The 18073-nt window shown below is 40.1% G+C and overlaps 1 long non-coding RNA gene across 1 annotated transcript in view; it reads right to left on the bottom strand.

The window, feature by feature from the left end:
• Nucleotides 1–1026: 1026 nt before the first annotated feature.
• The window catches only part of LOC147380054 (uncharacterized), a 55639-nt gene continuing 38592 nt past the window's right edge, over nt 1027–18073 (bottom strand). Inside the window, exons 2-3 of the long non-coding RNA XR_015166518.1 lie at nt 3207–3297; nt 1027–1164 (exon numbers count right to left, since the gene is read on the bottom strand). This is a non-coding gene — a long non-coding RNA (uncharacterized LOC147380054). The remainder of the gene's footprint in view (nt 1165–3206; nt 3298–18073) is intronic.

The following is an 18073-nucleotide window of genomic DNA, read 5'->3' as shown; positions in this document are numbered from 1 at the left end:
GCTTTTTAATATGCTGTCTAGGTTGGTCATAACTTTTCTTCCAGGGAGCAAGGGTCTTTTATTTTCATGGCTGCAGTCACCACCTGCAGTGATTTTGGAGCCCCCCCAAATAAAGTCTGTCACTATTTGAACTGTCTCCCCATCTATTTGCCATGAAGTGCTGGGACCAGATGCCATGATCTTCGTTTTCTGAATGTTGAGTTTTAAGCAAACCTTTTCACTCTTCTCTTTTACTTTCATCAAGAGGCTCTTTAGCTCTTCTTCTCTTTCTGCCAAAGGGTGACAAGGGTGGTGTCATCTGCATATCTGAGGTTATTGATATTTCTCCCGGCAATCTTGATTCCAGCTTGTGCTTCATCCAATCCAGCATTTCTCATGACATACTCTGCATATAAGTTAAATAAGCAAGGTGACAACATACAGCCTTAATATACTCCTTTTCCTATTTGGAACCAGTCTGTTGTTCCATGTCCGGTTCTAACTGTTGCTTTCTGATCTGTATACAGATTTCTCAAGACGGAGGTCAGGTGGTCTGGTATTCCCATCTCTTTCAGAACTTTCCACAGTTTATTATGATTCACACAGTCAAAGGTTTTGGCATAGTCAATAAAGCAGAAATAGATGTTTTTCTGGAACTCTCTTGCTTTTTCAATGATCCAGTGGATGTTGGTAATGTGATCTCTGGTTCCTCTGCCTTTTCTAAAACCAGCTTGAACATCTGGAAGTTCATGGTTCACATATTGCTGAAGCCTGGCTTTGAGAATTTTGAGCATCACTTTAGTATCATGTGAGATGAGTGCAATTGTGTGGTAGTTTGGGCATTCTTTGGCATTGCCTTTCTTTGGGATTGGAATAAAAACTGACCTTTTCCAGTCCTGTGGCCACTGCTGAGTTTTCAAAATTTGCTAGCATGTTGAGTGCAGCACTTTCACAGCATCATCTTTAAGGATTTGAAATAGCTCAACTGGAATTCCATCACCTCCACTAGCTTTGTTCGTAATGATGCTTCCTAAGGCCCACTTGACTTCACATTCCAGGATGTCTGGCTTTAGGTGAGTGATGATACCATTGGGATTATCTGGGTTGTGAAGCCATAATATCTCTCTATGAATGAAACGTTTTCCTTCTTGGTATCCCAGGCTCCACAATGTCCATAATCCGATCCTAAAAGGGTAATTTTTTATATGAAATAAAGATAATTTTTAACTTATTTTTATGGAGGCAACATTGGTTTATAAAATTACGTAAGTTTCATCTGTACCACATTATACACTAGTTCTCTACACCCTACAGTGTGCTCAGCACCAAAGGTTTCGATTCCATCCACCGCCAGTTGACCCCCTCTACCCACTGTGCCCTCTCCCTACCCATTCCCCTCTGGTAACCACTACTCTGTTCTCTATCTGTGTGTTGGGTTTGGTTTAGTTTCATTTATTTTGTTTGTTTGTGATTCCACAGGCTGGAAAAAGGTAGCTAGAAAGTTTCATTTTTTCCTCCCAGTTTTACTGACATACAGCATTATTTAAGGTGCATGGCAGAAGGATTTGACTCACATACACCATTAAATGAACACAATAAATTTAGTGAACATCCATCATCTCATACAAATTCAAAATTAATGAAAAATAAAAACATTTTCATTGTGATGAGAATTCTTTGGACTTACTAACTTCACAACTTTTATATATAACATGCAGCAGTGTTAATTATATGACTCACATTATACACCACATCCCTAGTACTTATGTTACCTAAGCTGGAAGTTCGTACCTTTTGACCACCTTTATCCAATTCCCCTCCTCCCATCCCCTGCCTCTGGTAACCACAAGCCTTTCTCTGTAAGTTTATTTGTTCATTTGTTTTTTGAAGTATAATTGACCTACAATACTATGTTAGTTCCCAGTGTAAAACATAGTGATTCAATATTTCTATACATTACAAAATGATCACCATGGTAAGTCGAGTCGCCACCTGTTCACTATGAAAAGATATTACATTATTATTGACTACGTATTGACTATACTCCCTATTCTGTATGTATGTATCACTTTCATGACTTGTAACTAAAGTGTGCACTTCTTCATTTCCCTCACCTATTTCACTCATCCCCATGCCCCTCTCCTCTGGCAAACTCCTGCTGTGCTCTCTGTATCTGTGAATCTGTTTCTGCTTAGTTATGTTTGTCAGTTTGTTTTGTTTTTTAGATTTCACATATAAGTGAATTTCTCTGATTTATTTGACTGAACATAATGGACCCTTTAGGTCCATCCATGTTGATGCAAATGGCAAGATTTTGTCTTTTTATGGCTGAGTAGTATTCCATTGTGTATATAAACCATGACTTCTTTATCCATCCACTCACTGGTAGGTACTTTGGTCATTTCCACATATTGGCTATTGTAAATAATGCTGCAATGAAGTAAGGGGCGCATATATCTTTTCAAATTAATGTTTTCATATTCTTTGGGTAAATACTCAAAAGTGGGATAGATGGATCATATGGTAGTCCTACTCTTGATTTTTTGAGGAATCTCCATACTGTTTTCCATAGTAGCTTTACCAATTTACATTCCTATCAACAGTGTATAAAGGTTCCATTTTCTCCACATCCTTGCTAACATTTGTTATTTACTGTCTTTTTGATAATAGGCATGAAGCAATATCTCATTGTAGTGTTGATTTGCATTTCCCTAATAACTGGTGATGCTGAATATCTTTTCATAGAACTGTTGGCCATCTGTGTGTCTTCTTTAGAGAAATGTGTATTCGAGTTCTATATCTAATTTTGAATCAGGTTGTATTTTTTTTGTTATTGAGTTGTATGAGTTCTTCATACATATTTTGGATATTAACTCTTTACTACACATATGATTTACAAACATCTTCTCAATTTATCAGGCTGTCTTTTCATTTTGTTGATAGTTTCCTTTGCTGTACAAAAGCGTTCTCGTTTGATGTAGTCCCATGTGTTTATATTTTCTTTTCCCTTGCCTGAGGATATACAGAAATATATTGCCAAGCCTGTCAAAGAGAGAGTGGGCTTTTTTAAAAACAGTTCTAAAATCTTTTTATTATTTCTCATAGTGAGGAGAATAAAATCCAGATTTCTCAGCAGAGCCTACGCAACCATTCCTATCCTGAATTTTTACATTTGGAAAGTAGTGTCCTATAGTGGTAAGGCACGATGGCTTTGGTGTCAGACTCACCTGGTTCAAGAGCTGGCTCTGTCAGTCACTAGTCGTGTGACTTTGGAATTAAGCCAAAGCTTAAATTCCCAAAGGCTTAGTGTCCTTATTCCTAAAATAAAAATAATAATCATAAGTTATTGCCAGGCATGATGATGATGATGATTATATGAAGCCCTTAGCAATCTAATTGACATACAATAAGTGTGAAATAAATGGTATGGTATTTATTAACAAGTTACTTCTTCATCCTCATCCTTCCATGATAAATTTACATGCAAACCACCATCCAATCACATGAATGTCTTGCATGTGTGTGTGCTCAGACACTTCAGTCGTGTCTGACTCTGTGAGACTCTGTGGACTGTAGCCCTCCAGGCTCCTCTGTCCATGGGATTCTCCAGGCAAGAATAGTAGAGTGGGTTGCCATTCCCATCTCCAGGGGAATCTCCCCAACCCAGCGATCCAACCCTTGTCTCTTATGTCTCCTGCATTGGCAGGCCGGTTCTTTACCACTAGCACCACTTGGGAATGTCTTGCAGATTTTTTCAAATCTTGTATCTTTGTTCTTGCTGCCCCTATGGCCTTGGATGCCTTTCTCTTATCTAGCTGATGAGCAAATAATTCATCATTTGAGTCTCAAATATTTTTTTTCCCCTCAGACACCTCTACCTCAGTCTCTCTGTGGCAGAAGCTGGAGACTCTCACAAAACCCCTGTCAGTGGTGACACTGATTTTATATACATGTAATACATATTGTCATTGTGTGTTCACATGTGTCTCCTTCATAACATTTTGAGCTTTTTGTGTTAGAGATAGAAACTTACTTGTTTATCTTGAACACCATAACCCATTTTACCAATAGATTCTCAGTAAATATTTTTGAATTAAAAAAATACAGAAAAGAAAGCATCCTCCTCCTCCACAAAAAAGTGGGTATAACTAGATGAATGGTTATAACATATATGAAACATGAAAACCCCTGCGCATTCACCAGATGTCTCAAACCATTCTTGGGGCTCTCAAATTAAGTACAAATACTGGATAGGCAGCATTTGACAATGAAAAGAGCAGGAACATTAAAGACAGAACAGTATTTATTTACTGAACTTTATTATGTATAAGGCACTGCTAGGAGTTGAGTATACAATGGTGAATTTCATAACTACATGATTTTAGCAAATTCCTTAAGCCTTATATTTTTTAGTTTTTTCAACTCTAAATTTGTATCATAAGGCTGTTGTGTTAATTAAATGAGACCATGTATATAACCTGCCCAGAAGAGTGCCTGACTCAGTAGATCCTTAACAAATGGTAGTTATTTCCTTCCTTCTCTAGGCTAGATGTTAAAAGAGGGCATGAAGGTGAACAGACATGGATCCTGACTCAATGAGCTCCCATTTAGAACTCTGCTTCCTTTCATCAACCATAAAGGACTCCAGACAAACAATAAACCAAGTGACAGACTGAATACAAAAGCTCCAAACCAACTCTTGACTCCCTTGTCCAAAGAATAGCGTGACAAGAATAAGATAGGGTGTGACCCTCTCCTCCTAGTCTGGGCATTCAACCAATATGCCATCATTTGTAATAGCCATTCACCAACCTTTAATTGCACACTACAAAAATAAGCATCAGAGAAAAGTATTGGGGCAGCGGGGGAAGACACTCAATTTAAGATAAATAATTTAGTTCAGTTGGAATACTTGCTAGCAAAGATACAGACACTAGAGCATCCTATTTATTCAAAACCAACACTCACCAATGTTTATTGAAATGTGACTCTATGCCAGGAACTAGCTGAGCTCGATGTAAACCAAAAGAGATGGAAATGACACAAACTTTCTTTTCCTTTCATGAAAAAAGAACTTACTTTCCAATAGCTTTCTCTACACTTGCCAGTTATTTTGGCTGGTTGCTTTGATTTGGAGTAGAAAGCCACATACTTTATTTAAAACTTAATTTAGTTTTGTCACAGGACACAACTCAAGTCTCATTTAGAAAAAGACATTGCTATTCCTAAAAGCAATGTTTTAAGGTTAATTCTTCAAGCTACAAAACTGCAACTTTTCCTATTAATATATACATCCAAAATATAGACTGTCCCTAACATATCAATAGATTATGCTCCAAAACTTCATTTGTAAATTCACTGAATTCAATTCAAGACACATATTACAAAGGAACAGCACTAGAGTTGGATTTGGGGCCAACTTGTAAAAGTTGATTGAACCACAATACACCTGAGATACTGGTATGCATTTAACTACAGAGCTAAGCTTTTGTGCATTCTCATGCCAAACTGTATTCAGGGAAATAACTAAAAGAGCAGTATCCCAACATGCAGATCAGGGGCCCCGATTCTGATAGTAGAGTAAAAATTTCACAGGTTGATGGTACCAGGAGGATACCTTGAGGAAGAGGGAGACAACGGACAGGATTCCAATGGGAACCACGTCAGGAACTGTAGGGATGAAAAGCTGAGGTGGGAGATTTGGGGCAAGAGAGAGAAGGCTCCATGTGGCTCCTGAAAATTTAGTCCAAGGAATAAGAGCCGAAGTGGGACCAGAGTCATCTTTTACAGTAATGAGGGGACTGGACACTGGAATAGGAGGAGACGGTTTATATTAACACATGAAAAACACTTGGCCTAAGTCTTGGCACATGGTGGTATTCAATAAAAGGTGATGGAGCCATTACAGATGGTGAGGGGGCAGTAAAACGTGTAGGCTTTGCTCCATTGTTTGTCTTCTGGAATACAATCTACTTGGACTCCATGTGAGAAGCATGGAACTCCAAGCCTCTCTGAACTATGAACTATCAGTGGCCTATGGAGTTAGTGGAGCAGGACTATGGCTGGACCAATGGAACATGCAGGTAAAAATATTGCTCTTGTGAGGCTCTTGTAACGAAGATAGTATAAGTCTGCATAGCCCCTCATTTCCCTCTTCCCCAGCCCATTGTTTTCACCTAGAGCTTGAAGTGGAAGCGTGTAGGACATAGGGATATGTACCCCAGTCAGAGGCAGAGCAAAGCAGAAGGGGAAGGACAAGGGAAAGAAAAAAGAAAACTCACAACAGGAATGAGAAACAGCTGAAGTGGAGGAGCAGCCTTTCATATAATAAGGACAGTGGTGGTGGTTTAGTTGCTAAGTCGTGTCTGACTCTTGTGACCCCATGGACTATAGCCTGCCAGGCTCCTCTGTCCATGGGATTCTCCAGGCAAGAATACTGGAGTGGGTTTCCATTTCCTTCTCCAGGGGATCTTCTCGACCCAGGAATTCTTCCCAGGATTCTTCCTCACCCAGGAATCAAACCCAGGTCTCCTGCATTGCAGGCAGATTCTCTACTGACTGAGCTACGAAGGAGGCCCTAAGCACAATACCACCAGGCAGAAGGCACTACACCATATGCTCTGAAAACACTTTTTAAAAAAGGCAGTGCCTCCATAGGCAGTTAAACCAAATGTGACGGTCATCCTCTTTCTATTTGGGGTTACATTTTAGCTCGAAAGAATCTGAAAAAGCTTCCAGGAACAGCTCTCCACAGGACTCTTCCAATCTTCTCCTTCAATCAAGGGTCTCACCTACTTTTAGACATCTCTGTTCTCTCCAATTGTTATGCAGGAAAGGAAAAGAAGTGCATAAAAATGTGCCCAGGTGAGAGTCTGATGATGCATTCTTTTCTGCCAGTCCTTTCAGAAGGGGTGCTCTCATGAGAAAAGATCCTGAAGGTATGACACATCTTTTGGATATCAGAAAATTGAAATGTGGGTATGACTCTCATTTATAAGTGACCCTCAGTCAACTTATCCTTGCCAACTATAAAGATAATAATTGCTAGATGTACAGGTTGTAATTGGATCACTGGCATCAGTGACAGGGTTATTTGTTGTTATAGCAATATTAACAAAATTATGCCTAAGGCAGTCTAATTAGAATAGCACCACAGGTGACCCAACTGGCATTTTCAATATGTTATCTAAGAGGTATGATCTAAGACAAGTCAGAGCTGACTTAATGAAGTTTCTGATCAGAGGCTGTTCTGAAGACAGTGAGTTATTGAAGAAGACAAGGAGGAACTGATGAGTGGCAGATTTGTGCAGGCTATCTGAGGACAACAAAAAGCAGCAGAATTTATTGGATTCAATCTTGCTCCTTCCTTCTCAGCAGCAGGATCCCAAAGTCATAAATGTTATCTGTGAAAAGAAGCCTAAAGATCACCTAGTTCGGTTATATTCAAGTGAGCTTTTTAAAATCTCCTGGCAGATCAACATCATGATTTTTCCATGGGTCAGGGGGCATAAACTTATCACCACCTCATTTGAGAATCATGACTATAAGCAGCAGCATAATGTAGGGGCTAAGAACAAACACTTAAATATTAGATAGCCCTGAATTAATAAGAGATAGAGCTTCCCTGGTATCTCAGATGGTAAATAATCTGTCTGCAATGCAGGAGACCTGGGTTCCAACCCTCGGTGGGGAAGGATCCCTTGCAGAAGGGAATGGCAACCCACTCTGGTATTCTTGCCTTGAGAATTCCATGGACAGAGGAGCCTGGTGGGCTACAGTCCATGGGGTCACAGAGTCGGACACAATTAAGCGACTAACACTTTCACTTTTCAATAAGAGATATGTTACTCACTAGTTGCGTGACCTTGCTTTGTTTCTTAAATTTTCTGAGCCAATTTCCCTCTCTCTAAACTGGGGATTATCACAAAATATAATGCAATTTCATGTGCTGAGAATGAAATGAGGAAAAGTCCCTAACTCAGCATCTAACATATGGATTTCTCAGCCTCCATGGTTACAAGAGCCAATCCCTCATAATAAATCCCTTCCCATGTATTTACTCTATTCATTTGGACTCTCTGCAGAACCCTAGTACATATACTATTACTATTGAATTTATTACTGAATACTGCAACTATCCAGTATGTTGAGGCAGAAAAAGACTGAGGAGCAAAATGTTAGTCCAACTCTCTCAAGAGGAACCTTGAACCTCCATAGATAGAAGTGACTTGCCTAAAGTTACCTTAGAAGAGCCTGGACCAGATACCAGATGGTGGGTCTGGTGCTCCTTAGGCCACAAAACTCATCATAATATAGAATAAAGTTTTACTATGTGTGTGTGTTAGTTGCTTAGTCATGTCTGACTCTTTGTGACCCCATGGACTATAACCTGCCACCAGGCTCCTCTGTCCATGGAATTCTCCAGGCAAGAACACCAGAGTGGGGTTGTCATTCCTTTCTCCAGGAGATCTTCCCAACCCAGGAATTGAACCTTGGTCTCCTGCATTGCAGGCAGATTCTTTACCATCTGAACCACCAGGGAAGTCCCTAAATATATTGTATTATATATAATGGAGACAATTAAATGTTCCTTATTCTGAATTTCAAACACAGGTGAGTAAGTGAAAGTCACTCAGTTGTGTCTGACCCTTTGCAACCCCCTGGACTATGCAGTCCACGGAATTCTCCAGGTCAGAATACTGGAGTGGGTAGCCTTTCCCTTCTCCAGGGGATCTCCCCAACCCAGAGAGTGAACCCAGGTCTCCCGCATTGCAGGCAGATTCTTTACCAGCTGAGCCACAGGGGAGGCCCCAGAGCAAATTATAATCTAACTAGGAAAGCAACATTAATTATGGCTACTTTTGCTCAATCTTATCTGACTCTTTGCAGCCCCATGGACTGTAGCCTGCCAGGTTCCTCTGTCCATGGAATTTTCCAGGCAAGAATACTGAAGTGGGTTGCCACTTCCTACTTCAGGGGATCTTGCCAATGTAGGGATCAAACCTGCCTCTCTTGTGTCTCCTACACTGGCAGCTGGATTCTTTACCACTATCACCACCTGTAAGATCATAGTTGTTTTTCCTTATTATTTCCCTACAGTCTCTCAATTAAGAAAAGAACTCTCCACCCTGAGAAAATATATGAAAAAGGATCCTAATTTAATTTTCTTCTCTTTATTTGTTCTAACATTCTGGTTCTTCTATGGCTTCCAACAAGTTAATTATTTTTGTAATTTCTAAGGAGGAGTAGGAAGTTTTTTTTTTCAGTCCACTGAAAATGACTTTTACAATAAGCAAGTTTTGCAGAACTTTGATCATAACAACAATGTAAAGGAATTCAAGAATAACATGGAGAAAATGATTATATATAAGTTTCAGATTTTTTAAAATTCCTGAATCTAAGAGAAGATAGATTGCAGAGTTCCCCCTCTTCTATTTTTTTTTAAATCATAGCTTTTAAACTTTCACAATTGTAAAATCTATTTCAATGTATTTATAACTTTGAGAATACTATTAATATATGACTGAGCAGCCTAAAGAAAACTGAAAAAATTGGAAAGATTCAATTCACTATGACTCATTTAAATGGACTAAAGAACTAGCAGCCTCAGATTCATTTCTCTGTCAATTTATTAAAATAAGCTCAGCTCACAGACAAATGGAATTTTTAATCAGGAGTGAAATTTCCCGAGCCAACTCTTCTGGTCTCTTGTTAATTGAATGTGCAGAATATCCTTTAAAGAAAGACATGTGTGGACATGACAGGGCTGGGTTACACTGGACCCGTCTTCCCCACTGTGCTCTCCTGCTGTCCCTATGTGGGTAAGAAGCCTGAAACTCATCTCAATCCCAAACTCCTCAATTCTGTGCAATTTTCTTAAATAGGCCCCTTTCTAGGACATACATTGGAAAAGAAAACAAAGAAGCTATGTCCTCCTCTCAGTCTGTCAAAATCAATGATTTTAATCTGCCAAATTGGCCCCAACTCCATCGAAATACATCTCAAATTAAGTGAGGCAGCACCAGGTTCCTCCTACTATTGTCTTGGGTTTATCTCACCATGGTCATAGAGGATTCATTCATGCAATAATTTAACAGTCACTGAAAGCCTACTGTATACCAGATACCACACTAAGTACTTGGTAATATGTTGGTGAGTAAAACAGATATGATACTATCCTGAAGCTCCCAAGGAATGGTTTAGAGACCACATTCTTCCTAAAGATTTCTTTTCTCAGACACCAACCTGTTTTCAGTCTATTCAGAGCCACTGCTATTTGGTGACTCACTTCCTCTGCTTTGGCCCGGGCCATGACTTGCCACTTCTGTCTCCTCCTGGAGTGCTTCCTCAGTCCCCTGTTGCCAAGTGACAGACATTGTGGATTGGACTACCCAAGAGTTATTTCCCACCCTTTTCCACCATGATGCCTCCACCAAAGAGGCTACATAGTCAAGAATATACTTTGTTAGCTTCCTTTACCCTCTGGCCCCGGATGTAAGCAGAGATCTGCCGGAGTGATTTCTGCAGAATTTTTCTTCTTTGATAAAGAGGGACACATGTAACTAGTAAGCACTTCCCAGTTCCTACTTCTTCTCGCTTTGAAAGCAGAAACAATGGCTGGACGTCAGCACTCATACCATGAACGTGGGGAAAGATCAAGAGAACACAAAGATGCTGGCCCTGACACTGTTCTGTCCCTGAAACACCAGAAATCTGTATCAAACAACTGATTATTATATGACGTGAACCCATATTGTTTAGGCCAATGTGGTGGAATTTTTTGTCTCTTGCGGTCAAACACAATTCTTACCGACACATTACCACTGCCACTATCACAGCCAAAGGTGCCTCGGCATCTCAGGAGCCTAGCAAATCTTTCTACTCCTACGCTGTCCAAAACAAGGGTGAAAAACGAATCCCAAAGTGTTATTCAATCCTGATGAAGTCTATAAGCACATGGTTGTTCAGTGCCCATCAACTTTTATTTTGGTTGTTTGCCTGGGGATACTTATCAAATCACCTTGTGGGCATGAGAAGTGAGACCTGCAGTGTGAAGGTACCCAGGCTCCATGCCAGTGGAATGACAGAGATATCAACTCCTTTCAAATAAGATTATAGCACCTTATCTCTTAAGTACTCCTCAGGTAGGAAGGCATCCACAAATGTACTCCTACATCTTAATCTCCTAATAACATGGTTACTAATTTCAAGCTCTGGAGGTATATATGCAAATAACCTCAGATCACTAAGAGGATTTAAGTCATATTTCACTCTAAAGGAATCACATTTATATATTCTAAACTTCACATTTGTTATCTCTCCCCTCCTGTTAACTAAATAGGAAGTATTTTCCATCATAGGAAAGTCTCTTCATCTGTGCTATGGATCCCACCTCCTCCTACTTTCTCAGGAACTTCCCCCTCTGGATTATATCCGTTGTCTCTTACATAACTTCAAAATTTTCTGCTTTACTGAACTCCCTTGGTAATCATTTAAACATACTATTGTCTCTCCTTTAAAAAAAAATTATTTATTTATTTTAATTGGAGGACAGTCACTTCACACTTTGTAGTAGCCCCTGCCACACATCAACACAGATCAGCCACAAGAGCACATGAGCGCCCCCATCCTGAAGCCCCCTCCCCCTTCCCTCCCCACCCCATCCCCCTCCCAGACCACTGGCTTTGAGTGCCCTGCTTTATGCATTGAACTTGCACTGGTCATCTATTTTACATATGGTCATATACATGTTTCAGTTCTATTCTCTCAAACCATCCCACCCTCGCCTTCTCCCACAGAGTCCAACAGTCTGTTCTTTACATCTGTATCTCTTTTGCTGTCTTGCATATAGGATTGTTGTTACCGTCTTTGTCCATATATATGCATTAATATACTATACTGGTGTTTCTCTTTCTAACTTACTTCACTCTGTATAATAGGCTCCAGTTTCATCCATCTCATTAGAACTGACTCAAATGCATTCTTTTTAGCTGAGTCATGTTCCATTGTGTATATGTACGACGATTTCCTTAACCATTCATCTGCCGATGGACATCTAGGTTGCTTCAATGTCCTAGCTATTGTAACAGTGCTGCAATGAACAGTGAAGTACATGTGTCTCTTTCACTTCTGGTTTCCTTGGTGTATATGCCCAGCAGTGGGATTGCTGGGTCATATGGCAGTTCTATTTCCAGTTTTTTAAGGAATAGCCACACTGTTCTCCATAGTGGCTGTACCAGTTTAATTCCCACCAACAGTGTAAGAGGGTTCCCTTTTCTCCACACCTTCTCCAGCATTTGTTTGTAGACTTTTTGATGGCAGCCATTCTGACTGGCGTGAGATAATACCTCATTGTGGTTTTGATTTGCATTTCTCTAATAATAAGTGATGTTGAGCATTCTTTCATGTGTTTGTTAGCCATCTATATGTCTTTGGAGAAATGTCTATTTAGTTCTTTGGCCCACTTTTTTATTGGGTTGTTCATTTTTCTGGTATTGAGCTGCATGAGCTGCTTGCATGTTTTTGAGATTAATTGTCAGTTGCTTCATTCGCTATTATTTTCTACCATTCTGAAGGCTGTCTTTTCACCTTGCTTATAGTTTCCTTCCTGGAGGAGGAAATGGCAACCCACTCCAGTATTCTCACCTGGAGAAAACCATGGACAATGAGCCTGGCAGGTTACAGTCCATGGGATCGCAAGAGTCAGATACGACTTAGAGACTAAACCACCACCACCACCACCATAGTTTCCTTTGTTGTGCAAAAGCTTTAAAGTTTAATTAGATCCCATTCGTTTATTTTTGTTTTTATTTCCATTATTCTGGGAGTTGGGTCATAGAAGATCTTGCTGTGATTTATGTCAGAGAGTGCTCTGCCTATGTTTTCCTCTAAGAGTTTTATAGTTTCTGGTCTTACATTTAGATCTTCAATCCATTTTGAGTTTATTTTTTTGTATGGTGTTAGAAAGTGTTCTAGTTTCATTCCTTTACATATGGTTGACCAGTTTTCCCAGCACCACTTGTTAAAGTGTCTCTCCTATCTTAAAAAACAAAACAAAATTTTACTAGACTACAAATTTCCAACTAAAACCTTATTTAGTCTCCCAGTTATAAAATATACAGCTATAGCTTCAATTTCCACTACTATTCTCAATCCATTCTAGTCTGGCTTTTATTCTTCCCAACCAAGTACTCACCAGGGCCTACCCTGCTTAGCTTCCAAGATCAGACAACATCGGGTGTGTTCAGTGTGGTATGGTCATAGACCTGGCTTCTGCTCTTACTGCCTAGATTCTAGCATTAAGCCACCGATGACTTACATGTTTCCAAGTCAGTGAAAATGCTCACATCTTCCCTATTTAAAGTCCTAGCTTCCTCTGTAGTACCCAGGATCCCACTTCTCCCTCTAGTAACCATCTCTTTCCTTGCCTTGCATCTTCCCATGTACCCACACTTCCTTGGTTTTTCTTCTGACTCATTTTCAGCCTGCTTTGCTGATGTTTCCCTTTCTACCCATCTTTCTGTGTAGAACTTCCTCAGGGCTCAGTCTTTGTCCCTCTTCAATTCTCTCCCAAAGTGATCTCAGCTATTCCTGTATCTTCAAACACCATCTATAGGCAATAGTATTTAAAACGTATCTCCAGCCCAGGTTGCTCTTCTGAGTTACAGACTCATTTGTCCAAATGTTTATATTATCCCTAGTTGAGACACTTGAATGTATTATAAGAATCTGAAACAGAGTATGCTCTGCAAATAAATTAATCATCTCTAACCACTTTGCCCCAAACTGCTTCTCCTCTAGCGTTACCTATCATGATAAATGATATCAGCATCCTCCCAGACTCTCTAGCCAGAAGTCTGTGAACACTTCCTCTCCTTCAGTGATTCTCCCCTAACCACACTCCACTCCACTTCTGCCCCCCAAAAAACAATCACAAATTCAGTTGACTTTGCCCCCACATTGATCTGCTTTCCGATTGAAGTCACCATCATCTCTCACCTGGCTACCCAGATCACCCTCTCTCCAGTTTCCTCTAACATACTTTTCCTTGTCCCAACTCCATTTTTCACATAACAATGACAGCAATCATTTAAAATGTGAAAAGCGAAAGTCGTACAGTCATGTCCAATTCTTTGCGACCCCATGGACTACACAGTACATGGAATTCTCCAGGCCAGAATACTGGAGTGGGTAGCCTTTCCCTTCCCCAGGGGATCTTCCCAACCCAGGGATCGAACCCAGGTCTCCCGCATTGCAGGCGGATTCTTTACCAGCTGAGCCACAAGGGAAGCCCATTTAAAATGTAAATCTGATTAAATCTTTCCTCTACTAAAACCATTTCATGGCTTCCCAGTTCTACATATTACATCCAAAATCCTTCTCTGTGTTTTCTGAACAAACTCTTTTTTTGCCTCAAGATATTATAGATGCATCTGCTAGGAATGTTGTTTCCTCCAGATTGTGCATAGCCAACTCTTTCATCTTTCAGGTATGAATTCAATCACTATTTTCTTAAGAAACTCTCCTGATTAACTTCTAAATACTGTCAGATTCCCTATTTACTTTCATACCATCTTGTGATTTTTAGTTATAAGATTTTCACCATAGTAATTAAATCCTACTTGTGTGATTATCTAGTAGAGAGAGACCCTAACTAAATAATGAAAGCTCCAGGAGGGTAAGGACTGGATATAATATGCTCACTAATGTATTCTCAATGGCAAGCAGAGGGGAATAGTAGCTGCTCAGTAAGAGTTGGATGCTTAAGCTGAGTTACATTTAGTTCAGGCTTTAAGAGGTTTATTGACTCCCTGTTCTGATCATAGACATATATGACTTTAATTATGACTAAGTACTTATGTTTTAATTATAAGCATTTAATTACATTAATTATCTAATTGTGATATATTTACACTTCCAGAAGTACTTAACTATGAAAAGGGATATATTTCTATAAACTAAAAGAAGTACTGAATTTTTCTAGAAAGTTCATTTTGGGAGCAAGATTTCATTGCTCTTGAAGACTACTGGACAGATAATTGTCAAAAGAGGAAAGAGTAAAGTAAAAAATCAACTAATTCAGTAAAATTGATACATTGACCATCAAGGTTCTAAATATTTTAGAATAAAATCTCCCATTTTTTAAAGATATTTTGTAAGTTGAATGAAATTTTAATTCAAAATCTAGAGCTATAAAATTAAGAAGTTGAAGAAAGACACTCCAAAATTTCCCTCTAGAAACATTCTATTGTAAGAGCTTAAAGGCCAGTCTGTGTCCCTGAGGTCCATTATTAACACATGTGGGGACAGAATGATTAACATGGAAAGAGAGGCGACAGGGGGAAACCCCTGCCAAAAGGAAAAAGACAGATGAGGATTTAAATTTTGAGAAAGTCCAAATTCTCAAGGGCTCTGATCTATTGACATAAGAATATTGTGGCAGACAGAATAAGAAAAAGTAATTAGAGCAGATTTCTCAACCCCAGCACTATTGACATTTTGTGCTGAATAATCCTTTGTTTCAGGGTCTGTCCTATGCATTATAGGATATTTAGCACCAAGCCTGTCTCTACCCAGTGGATGCCAATGGCACTCCTCCCTGAAAATAGTTATACTCAAAAATGTCTCTAGACATCTCTAAATGTCCCCCGGGAAAGGCAAAATTGCCCCTGATTGAGAACCATTGGATTAGAAAAAGTCAAAGGGGCTTCCCTGGTGGCTCAGACAGTAAAGAAAAGTCAGAGGAACTACTGGCTGAATCAAAAAAAGGACAAAGGGACACAGGGTTTTTTTTTTTTTTTTTTTTTTTATTCACCAGTTAATTGATGCATACATTCCTCATTCATTTGACAAGTCACGGTACTGGCCACTGTGTTCCAAAGATGAGTAGAGCGCGGTCACTGTTCAGAGCTGGAAGTCTACTTCTAAGACAAAGAGGCCATTGTCTTAGAACAGATCGTGGATTTACAGTCATGTGAGATGTTGGTTTTAATGTATAAACAAAGTTACCCAAGAAAGGTCTCTACCTTGCTCGAGATACACAGCACACCTGGTTATGGCGGATGTAGGGAATTAGATATAAGCATTCAGTTCAGCTTTCTAGAGCACCCCCCGACCTGCACCAGTAGAACAGATAAAACTACTTGGTTCAGAACCCCTTGCCACCAGGTTTCCAGTGCAAACTGGATAAGTCCTTCAATTCTTTGCATGAGATTGAATCCGCAAGTGAACACCATCCAGTCTTCCTCCTACTCAGAGGCACAGTCCTGGGGTATCTGGGTTTTCCGCAGCCATGTCCCAGTGCCCATATCATGCTCTGTGGGGGTCCAGAGGTAGGTGCGATTGGGTTAGTGCTGGCTCCCTGACCCCGGAACAGCAGCAGGTACGGGTCACTCCTAATTCCACATGCCTGCTCTGAGAGAGGCAGCAGCACTCCTGACAGGCCAGGTAGCAGTATTCTGGAATTTTTTCTGAAAAATTTAGCAATGGTCTCCAGCACTCTGATGAATATGTATGAGCTGGATTCCTTGAATTATAGTTTATCCTGCTTAAAATATGTAGAATGAGTTCTGGTTTTTGCAAATTGAGCCCAGCAACTCTATACAACAAACTGCAATAACTCAGTAAACCCATCACACAGTGCGATCACACACCCCCAGTACGGAAACAGATCAGAGATTCTTCAGTGAAGCACCAGATGAAGAATTTGGCTTCCATTTAGGGGCCATGCTGCATGAAAAATATGTTTGCTTTTGTTTGTGTGTTGTTGAATTGATATGAGTAAAAATATAAGATTTGCACTCTAAGTGCCGTGCCAGAGATAAGCACAGGGTACAATATGGAGGCGGTACACAGTCAGGGAAAATTTTTTAGAGAAGTGACGCCAGAGCTGAGTCTTAAACTACTGAGAAATATGCCAGGAAAATTGCATTCAATGGCTAAAGAACAGAGCAGGTCAATCCTGAAGGAAATCAACCCTGAATAGTCATCAGAAGGACTGATGCTGAAGCTGAAGCTCCAATGCTGTGGTTACCTGATGCACAGTACCAACTCATTGGAAAGGACCCTGATGCTGGGAAAGATTGAAGGCAGGAGGAGAAGGGGGTGACAGGAGATGAGACGGTTGAATGGTACCATCGACTCAATGGGCACGAATCTGAGCAAGCTCTGGGAGATAGTGATGGACAGGGAAACCTGCTGTGTAGCATCCACGGGGTCGCAAAGAGTCAGACGCAACTGAGTGACTGAACAAACAACAATGCCAAGCAGAGGATGTGCCACAGGTATAAAGAGTTGAGAGAGCATGTTACATTTATAGGGCAGGAAACTGTTTAGGGGAACTGGATTGTAAAATGACAGGTAGTGAGTTTCCAGAGATCAACTGGATGGCAGAGACAAGAGCATGAAACAGGGGGAGCATTATAACTAAATTTCTTGAGTCTAAGAAACCACTGATTATAAGACACACTGTAAGACATTTCAGGCTTCCCTCATAGTTCAGTTGGTAAAGAATCTACCTGCAATGCAGGAGACCCCGGTTCGACTCCTGGGTTGGGAAGATCCCCTGGAGAAGGGATAGGCTACCCACGCCAGTAGTCTTGGGCTTCCCTTATGGCTCAGCTGGTAAAGAATCCACCCGCAATGCGGGAGACCTGGGTTCGATCCCTGGGTTGAGAAGATCCCCTGGAGAAGGGAAAGGCTACCCTCTCCAGTATTCCGGCCTGCAGAATTCAATGGACTAAACAGTCCACGGGGTCAAAAAGAGTCTAACACAACTGAGTGACTTTCACTTTCACATCAAGACTTTTCAAGTTAAAAATGTAAGCACTACAGTACATGTACTAATTTATTTTAAAACTAACTAAAAAATACCATTCATCTATCAATCTAAGCTTTCTCTTTTTAATACCTAAGCCAGAATTCTACCTAAACTTTCTTCACAATATTTGCATGTGAGAATCTAGAGGATCTGGCGTTCCTCTCTAATAAGTCACTTTCAGTCATCTGGAGGTTGGTTAAAGTTGGCTGTCACTGGTGCCTGTGGTTTTGACATTTTAAAAGTTTGTCAGTAAATTTCAAGTCACATCAAATTATA

The sequence above is a fragment of the Bos grunniens genome, chromosome 1, assembly GCF_055505025.1.
Source record: "Bos grunniens cultivar Pamir isolate PY7600 chromosome 1, Bosgru_T2T1.0, whole genome shotgun sequence".
Taxonomy (NCBI): Eukaryota; Metazoa; Chordata; class Mammalia; order Artiodactyla; family Bovidae; genus Bos; species Bos grunniens.
The sequence above is the reverse complement of the archived record's forward strand: the minus strand, read 5'-3'. Positions and strand labels throughout refer to the sequence as shown.